Source organism: Carassius auratus, linkage group LG28B (assembly GCF_003368295.1).
Source record: "Carassius auratus strain Wakin linkage group LG28B, ASM336829v1, whole genome shotgun sequence".
NCBI lineage: Eukaryota > Metazoa > Chordata > Actinopteri > Cypriniformes > Cyprinidae > Carassius > Carassius auratus.
The window spans coordinates 8,402,004-8,411,618 of NC_039293.1; the positions used below are offsets into that span (position 1 = coordinate 8,402,004).

The following is a 9,615-nucleotide window of genomic DNA, read 5'->3' on the forward strand; positions in this document are numbered from 1 at the left end:
TGCTGCATGTGCAAACAATGACAGTGATAACATGGTAGTTTTTGTGAATGATTGATGTGTGTAAATAAGATGGAGCAGTGTACCTGATGAGCACAGCCACTCCAGCATTCTCTCGGTTCTCGTAGACGGGTCTCCAAGTGTCCTGGATCACACACACATCGTCCTCGGTGAGAGTCTCGGGGCTCCGTGTGAGCTCCACACCTACGTCTCGCTCCATCCAGATGCTCGCTGAGAAACACTCGAGCTGTGTGTGTGCTCCTGATGGGGTCTTTATTTCTGTCTCCTCAAGAGTCTGATGAAGAGTTACTGCTGAATGAAGAAGATCCTCCCACCCACTTCCCTTTATCTCTCTCTCTCTCTCTCTCTCTCTCTCTCTCTCTCTCTCTCTCACTCACTCACTCACTCACACACACACACACACACACACACACACACACACACACGCACACACACACACACACACACACACACACACTCATGTTCTCCTCTTAACTCACAATCACACCTCCCCCTTCAGTTTACTTGTTTTTTTTTCCTTCTCACATCCGTCTGCATCCGTCTGCTGCCCACCCACAGGAATGACAACAGATGAGATCCTTTAATATCTCGTTTATTTCTCCTGGACCCCGGGGAGATTAAATAAGATCAAATTTGCTTTAATTTCCTCTAAAGTTTCAGAAGAGATCTTAACTCACATACCTAAATCTGCAATCTAAAAAATTTTGGTTTTTGTCTTTTTTATAGTGAAACATCTACATGTCCTTAAATGAGACCCTGAGAACCAAAATTACCATCTCCTTAAATATCTTTAAAATACAGTTCACCCAAAAAGTGCTTTTACTTCATTCTTCTGTGGAGCACAAGGTGTGGGTGTTTGTAAAGGTTTAGGAGGTTTTCAATGAAAGTCAATAGGGTTCAGTGTTTTTTGGTCATTAGTGTTCTTTAAAACATCTTTCATGTTCCACAGAAGAAAGAATCTCCTACAGGTTTGGAATGACATGAAGGCAAGCAAATGATTATTTTTTTGTACTATGAGGTATGTCTTCTCTCTGAGGGCTCTGTAAAAGGTACTGTCACGGGAGGAGCACAAGACAGACACAGTGGGCGTGGCGTCAGGCCTCGGAGAGGCTTTTATTAACAGAAATCATAAAACAAAGGGAATAAAAGTGGCCAAAGGGGGAAAGTGTCCAAAATAACAGGGGATCTGGTGTCCTCGTCGTGCTGCGGGATTTGTGTAGGTCGGGCAGTGTTCATCAAGGAAGGGTCCAGGCAAGGGGCGGAGTCCGGCGGCCGCACGCGCTCCCCTCCTTGGTCCGGGGCGCGAGGGGCGGCGGCTTCTCCTAGCGGCGCGTCTCTCTCGTCGGCCGCGGCGCTGGTAGGGGATGGACGGCCCGGCATCCTGGCCCGTCGGCCGTGTATACGGGTGCGGTTCCCATCCGGATCGCGGGTCCGGCAGCTCACGTCTTGGTGGCGCGGGAGTCCCTCAACGCACCCTTCCTGGACCCACGAGGACACCAGCGTGCATGCACGGGGAAGAGACCGGTCTCCTGAGGAGAGGCGCGTTGGGCTTTTAACCAGCGGCGGTAATGAGGCTCCACTTCCTTCAGGTGTGCCCCATCACACGCCGCCAGCCCTGACTCGTCCAGCGCCCCTCCTCTCACACCCACTCCAGTCGGGAGCCTGGTGAAGGGCGGCGATTTAGGACGGGGTGCCGGTGACAATCAGGGAGGAGGCAGCTGACTCGTCACATTCCCCCTCCCAAGCGACATCCCCGTCATCAGGGCGCCGCCCACACGGGAGTGCTACCATCCTCAACCAGGCTCCAAACGGTCGGAGTGGGCGGGGATTCCTCTCCGGGCGATCCTCCCTCTCGCAGCGCACCGGAACAGGGACAGAGAAACCGGGTTTTAGTGACAGCCTCAACCAACCACAGGGTAAAATGACAATAACAGAAGTCACTTACCCTTTTTGTGGCTGGGAGGCTGTCCCCAGTTTTCCTCCGTCCCAGTCCGGGTTCTCATGAACGTTTGCAAGCGAGAGGGAGTGACGTCACCAGATGTTTCCCAACTGCGCTGTCTAGGCTCCGCCTTGCCCGCATTCTCCACCAGTGTCACGGGAGGAGCACAAGACAGACACAGTGGGCGTGGCGTCAGGCCTCGGAGAGGCTTTTATTAACAGAAATCATAAAACAAAGGGAATAAAAGTGGCCAAAGGGGGAAAGTGTCCAAAATAACAGGGGATCTGGTGTCCTCGTCGTGCTGCGGGATTTGTGTAGGTCGGGCAGTGTTCATCAAGGAAGGGTCCAGGCAAGGGGCGGAGTCCGGCGGCCGCACGCGCTCCCCTCCTTGGTCCGGGGGCGCGAGGGGCGGCGGCTTCTCCTAGCGGCCGCGTCTCTCTCGTCGGCCGCGGCGCTGGTAGGGGATGGACGGCCCGGCATCCTGGCCCGTCGGCCGTGTATACGGGTGCGGTTCCCATCCGGATCGCGGGTCCGGCAGCTCACGTCTTGGTGGCGCGGGAGTCCCTCAACGCACCCTTCCTGGACCCACGAGGACACCAGCGTGCATGCACGGGGAAGAGACCGGTCTCCTGAGGAGAGGCGCGTTGGGCTTTTAACCAGCGGCGGTAATGAGGCTCCACTTCCTTCAGGTGTGCCCCATCACACGCCGCCAGCCCTGACTCGTCCAGCGCCCCTCCTCTCACACCCACTCCAGTCGGGAGCCTGGTGAAGGGCGGCGATTTAGGACGGGGTGCCGGTGACAATCAGGGAGGAGGCAGCTGACTCGTCACATTCCCCCTCCCAAGCGACATCCCCGTCATCAGGGCGCCGCCCACACGGGAGTGCTACCATCCTCAACCAGGCTCCAAACGGTCGGAGTGGGCGGGGATTCCTCTCCGGGCGATCCTCCCTCTCGCAGCGCACCGGAACAGGGACAGAGAAACCGGGTTTTAGTGACAGCCTCAACCAACCACAGGGTAAAATGACAATAACAGAAGTCACTTACCCTTTTTGTGGCTGGGAGGCTGTCCCCAGTTTTCCTCCGTCCCAGTCCGGGTTCTCATGAACGTTTGCAAGCGAGAGGGAGTGACGTCACCAGATGTTTCCCAACTGCGCTGTCTAGGCTCCGCCTTGCCCGCATTCTCCACCAGTGTCACGGGAGGAGCACAAGACAGACACAGTGGGCGTGGCGTCAGGCCTCGGAGAGGCTTTTATTAACAGAAATCATAAAACAAAGGGAATAAAAGTGGCCAAAGGGGGAAAGTGTCCAAAATAACAGGGGATCTGGTGTCCTCGTCGTGCTGCGGGATTTGTGTAGGTCGGGCAGTGTTCATCAAGGAAGGGTCCAGGCAAGGGGCGGAGTCCGGCGGCCGCACGCGCTCCCCTCCTTGGTCCGGGGCGCGAGGGGCGGCGGCTTCTCCTAGCGGCCGCGTCTCTCTCGTCGGCCGCGGCGCTGGTAGGGGATGGACGGCCCGGCATCCTGGCCCGTCGGCCGTGTATACGGGTGCGGTTCCCATCCGGATCGCGGGTCCGGCAGCTCACGTCTTGGTGGCGCGGGAGTCCCTCAACGCACCCTTCCTGGACCCACGAGGACACCAGCGTGCATGCACGGGGAAGAGACCGGTCTCCTGAGGAGAGGCGCGTTGGGCTTTTAACCAGCGGCGGTAATGAGGCTCCACTTCCTTCAGGTGTGCCCCATCACACGCCGCCAGCCCTGACTCGTCCAGCGCCCCTCCTCTCACACCCACTCCAGTCGGGAGCCTGGTGAAGGGCGGCGATTTAGGACGGGGTGCCGGTGACAATCAGGGAGGAGGCAGCTGACTCGTCACAGTACATTGAAAATATGTATGCAAATACACTGAATTTAGTTGACAATATGGACTCACATTTCTAATAAAATGATCTGAGCTTCTCCACATTCTTTTTAAGCCTCTTTACTCTTAATGGATGACAATTACAGACTATTTTTGTTTTGTTCTTGTAGGAAAAACGTGATGAAATTGACATGAACTCCAGGTAAACCCTTATTCTTTATCTTGAAAAAACACAAATGAGCATTACAAGAGCCAACGGACACACTCCACCTTACATCAACACTGCTGCGACTGACTTAGAGGCTTTTGTATCTTAACTCTTCAATTAATATTATCAGATGTGTCTCTTCTGAATCCCCAGAGGAGAAATAAAAGCAGGGGACAAAAGAGGTCTTCCAGTAAGGATATAGAGCTCATTGGTTGAGACATGTCTGAGTTCATACAGAGTGTACTAAGTTAACATTATGAAGCTGATCTTTTAACAAGACTGATGGATGTGAAGCATGTGTACGTGCGTGTATAATTGTGCAACAGTCAAAGCTGGGTCAGACAGACCCATTACACACTTTCACATTGACATGATCACTGTGGGAGAGAGGAAGAGGTTTAGTCAGACTGAGCTCATTCTGGAGAGCGCCACACAGACAGAGAGCGGCAGGTGTTTGATTGTTCAGGGACAGATCAAAGGTTTTTGTCTTATTGTTCAGGGGGTGGCATGTTTTGAAGGGGTCATGGGGTCAGTGTGACACCTGTCTGCAGTGTAACTGTGATCTGAGCAATTATCACCTGTGTCTATTGTCAGTGTTTCAGTAGTTTATATGCATTGCTTTGAAAGTGCATGTACTGCAGTGTTTTTAATATAAGTCTCTTCTGCTCACCAAGGCTATATACTGCAGTCTTCAAAGTCACATGATCCTTCAGAAATCATTCTGATATGCTGATTTGCTGCTCAAAAAACATTTCTGATTATTATCAGTGTTGAAACTAAAACTGCTTCATATTTTAGTGAAAACACAACATTTTTTCAGAATTCTTTGAATAGAATAAAAAGTGCAAAGAACAGCACTTACTGAATCTGAAATAATGCACATATTTACTATTTATCTGTATGATCCATATAATGTATTCTATAATCGTAAGGTCTTTATCTCAATCTAAACTGCTTCTATAACACTATGTGAAATATTGCATATGCTGCATGTGACTGTTGTAGAAAATTGGCCCCGAATATTTCTCATGAATGCATACCAACCACATACCAGCGCTTTGCTACTGAAAGATGAACTGTATGGATTATATGAGTGTCAGAGTATAATGTCAGGAATCTAAATGAAAGGCAGATGTGTTTCTGTTCAAAACACATCCCAGCCCTGAGGCCTGTGAGCCATCATTACAGATTCTTTACAGTATTTATCATAATCCTTCTTTTCATACTCAGCTTCTGAAGGGCAATTACACAGTCAATAATTTTTATGTTAAAGAATAAGTTGTACATTGACATTTTAGTGCACTTGAAAGCACAGTTGTTTAGTTTTTACAGAGTTTAATTAAACATAATGTCTGCTCAAGGCCATTTGAGTGGATTCAATGCTTAGGCCAGTCAATAACCTGACTTCCCAAAAACTGTTCTTAATTTACTGTGTTTCCACTGCCCTCTAATGGAAGATGGAAGCAGTTACGTGCAAAAAAAGGTATTCAGAACTCAAGTTTGTGTATTTGCACAGCAAATGTTTATAAGTTCACCACTAGGCATTAAATTGTACCTAATAAAAAAATAAATAACTTGACTTAATTTTCTATAAATCTTTAGTTCGGATTTCTGAAGCCTGTGGTCCAGCATTATTTAATACATCATGGTGGTTGTATGATTTGCACATTTAAAGATTATACTGGAACTGTGCTTTGCAACACAGTCATGTGAAATGGTACAGGAGGGATATTACAGATCAGGTAGTCTGCTCATCACACTTCTGTTTTCACATACTACACACTGGGGGGCAGTATGGTGTTTGCCTCCTGCTACATACACAGGTACAGGTAGTGCGAGAAGGGTCTGGCTGCAGACCATGGGCGAGTGGAGCTCCACTCTCAAACCGGAAATACGTCACCTCCACTTGAAAACATCAAGATGGCGTCGCCGGGAGTACTTCAAACTTAAACTCAGGTAATTTTATCTCTGCATCGCTAAAATGGTGAACTGACGCTGTTGTAACGCGCAGTGTAAGAAAAACGCACAGGGCTTACGTGAAATTAGTAACATAAGAATTACTAAACACTATGGATTTATAGATTTATATCGCGAGCAATGTTGATGTCTGGCCACTGATCATATATACACCACATATAGTAATTTATAGATCAATGTTTCTGTCCAATGTGTTTTTTTATTAAGTTATCAAGTTCAATTACAAACCTTTACCCCACATTTCAACAACTGGACACATATTATTAGTGTTGATACAGCCAAATAGAAAGAAAAAAGATGGAAAAAATAACAATAATCACACCATAAGATAAAACAGAATAAATAACGGAAAGAAAAAGAAAGATGTCTTAGGGTCTTATTCTAACAACAAAAACAAGTTCAAAGCATACAAGAGGTTCTGGGCGTTCCTGTCAATCCTGTAATGAAGAGACTTTGCAAATATCTTTAGTTCATTCTTCCATCCGCTGAAGTGAGGTACTTATCTTACTTATCTACTTATCTATGAATCTAGTATTTTCACAAAGTAATTAAGTTATTTATCAAAAAGTCTAGGATCTTTTCCTTCAACAATACTCCAACCTTAACTGAGATCACAGTCAAAGGGTGTATTGATATCTGTTTGAAATGAAGCCAGTTTTGAAATTCCAGCCAAAAAGTCTGTACAGATTCACATTTCAAAAACATATGATCAACAGTTTCATTATCTTTCTCACAGAACCCGCATGCATTGTTCTCCCAATTAAATCTTTCTTGTAGGAAGTGATTAGATGGATAAATGTCCTTTAGAATTTTAAATGTTACTTCTTTGGCTTTAGGAAGAACTGGATAAGTAAAATAAAGCTTCCTTATTTTCTTTGCCTCTTCTTCAATAAATTCTTGAAGAACATACTTTCTTTTCAGTTGACTGGGGAAGTACAGTTTGGATAATACATTTCTGATAAACTTATTTGTTAATTGTTTGCTCTTTAAATTTTTACCTTTAGTACATGATGGATAGCATAGATGTAACTTAGTTTTTGGTGGCTTGTGGTAAAATAACGTAGTGAATAATGAAAGGACACGATCGTTTTGTATGTGTATGCCTTTAGCATTTGTTGTATAATTTTAAAAAGGTCATATGAGGAGGTTGTTTTCATATTTAATTTTTCATTCACCTCCAGGGATAGAGGTGAATGTGTATTTTTAATAAGTGATTTTTTTTGCACTAAAAAAATCTTTTAACTGCACTGTTGTTCACTTCATTGATTTGCACTATATCTCTCATTTACCTTGCGCTGCTTTATTTAACTTTATTTTTAACTTTTATTTTTATTATATGTCTTTTTTTATAATTCCCTTATTGTATAATTGTATCTACATTTTATATTTGATCTAGTTATTTTTTTAGGCTTTAATGTTAATGTTATCTGTATGCACCGGGGTCTGAGAGTAACGCAATTTCGATTCTCTGTATGTATGTACTGTACATGTGGAAATTGACAATAAAGCAGACTTGAACTTGAACTTGAATAGGATTGGCATATAAGATGCAGCACTCTTTACATTTTAAATGTATGTTGCCACCTTAGAAGTCAAGGTCTTTTTACATGTGACATTAACATATTTATTTTTTCTATTTTGTTGTTCTGTTATTCTATTGTTTTACTTTTTTGTATCAGATCAAATGTATATCAAGTGTTATTCATCCTCATAACACCTCCACAAATAGAGACTGAAACTTCTGAGCACCATCACCTTGTCTGCTTTAGGACTGTCATAGGTAAATGATGCAGTACTATTCTGTGTTGAATTTACAAAACGTCAGCACACAGACTTAGTATTGTTCCAGTTTTGCTGTGCTCATGTCTTCTTTGTGTCCCCAGCCCAGCAATCAGATGCATCAGAACAACAAAGCACAACTGTGGTGGACCAGGCACCTTCAGCAACAAGTAAATTGCTTTAACATTAATGATAATTAAATGTCAGTATTGTAATTAAACTTGACCCATCTGACGTAATTGTTCATGCCAGAGATTTAACAACACTGTCAGTCAGGAGCATATTTAACAGGAGCCACACTCAACTGGCTTGATGGTGACTTCAGTAAGTGTGGTTGACCCTCTTGTTTTTGTGGCTATAACAATTAGACTAAGTAATCTCACTCTCTTCCATTTCCTTAACATTAAACTTTTTTTTTGTTGATACTGAACAGGTGCAGTGAAGATATTTAAAGAGACACTATCTAAAGTACAGAAAGCCGTACATAATCTCTAGGTGCAGTCGCCTACAGTGCAGCCAGCTTCACAAAGACTGTGGGGCTGGTCACCAGGAAAATGGCCAACAAGGAGTGCTTTTGGGGTTTTACTCCTCAGATGACCACACTGGCTACTGTAGCTGGGATTGCTTCACAGAAAATGGAGGTCTTGAAGAGTAAAGTGTGCGTGCATGTGAACACATTGTGTTATTACAGTAACAATTATGGTCACTTGCAGTTCATGTGTTTTCAATGTAGTGTAAGATGTGTTAATTATTATTATTACTCAAAAACCATTAAAACTTCTAAATTGTGGAAGTTATTCTTCATTATTTTACTGTGGTTATTTTGTATATGTTGTTATTTTGATTAAAATACAAAATTCAACACACATAATTCTGGTTGAGGTATTATTTTAATAATTTATAAATAATATTTCATTTATTTTTCACTGCTAAATATTAAAACATAAGGTTAACTTTCTCAAATGTATGGAATGTTACATTGGCAGTTGTACACTGGTAAAACAAACATGAACAAATTGATGTCTGTAGTGCTAATTTGCTGGGGGGGGGGGGGGGGGGTGTAAGAAATGCTGTCTTGTCATAAACCGTAAAAGATTAGTGTATATATATATTTTTTTTATTTCTACTAGGTAAAAGTAACAAAGATAAAAGTACAGAACATATTAACATTACGTACAAAGAGGTGACATAACTGGCAAAGCACCCTTTATACGTGTATATAACAAGTAATACAAAACGAAAGTTTGGTGGTAGTGACATATTTTCCCTCTTAAATGGAGCTCCACTCTACGTAAAGTGTTACCCGGACCAACATGGCGGCCGCGTCATTAGTGGAGGCGACGTAATTCTACGGAAAGTAGGGCCCGGTCCAACATGGCGGCGGCGTCGCTAGTGGAGGTGACGTATTTCCGCTCTTGAGTGGAGCTCCACTCGCCCACATGTCTGCAGCCAGACCCTCTTGGGTAGTGCTGGAGGGAGGAGTTGTGAAAAGGATGAAGGACGTTTTGGCGTAGTTCAGGTCAGCACATCATTGCACAGTTATCAACACCTACACCCTTGGTGAGTGACAAATACAAGAGGGAGCTGAGTGAGGTAAGATTGCATTTAAACAAAATGATAAATGTGTGCAGGATTTTATGATTTGATCAAAGCAGTGTTGTTGAGATGCTTTAGAGGACATGTGCCAACTGCAAAGAACTAATAACAAATGTCAGGAAGTCCAGGATCTAGTTGCACTTGATCCTTTATTTGTTTGTTTTATTTTAATGCCTACAAGTTTAAAGGGAATGTTGATGTTAAATGCTTATGGTGTTCAACAGCATCCAAGCATATCTCCAGGT

At 44.4% G+C, this 9,615-nt stretch overlaps 1 long non-coding RNA gene across 2 annotated transcripts; it reads left to right on the forward strand.

The window, feature by feature from the left end:
• The first annotated feature begins 5,859 nt into the window (after nt 1-5,859).
• LOC113067487 (uncharacterized) lies at nt 5,860-8,514 on the forward strand. 2 transcript variants are annotated; one of them, XR_003279359.1, is made up of 5 exons: nt 5,860-5,974; nt 7,675-7,775; nt 7,879-7,944; nt 8,027-8,098; nt 8,208-8,514. It is a non-coding gene; the product is annotated as an uncharacterized LOC113067487 (long non-coding RNA). The 2 variants fall into 2 exon arrangements; XR_003279358.1 differs by lacking the exons at nt 5,860-5,974; nt 7,675-7,775 and having other exon boundaries at nt 7,788-7,944; nt 8,208-8,508.
• Nucleotides 8,515-9,615: the final 1,101 nt, after the last annotated feature.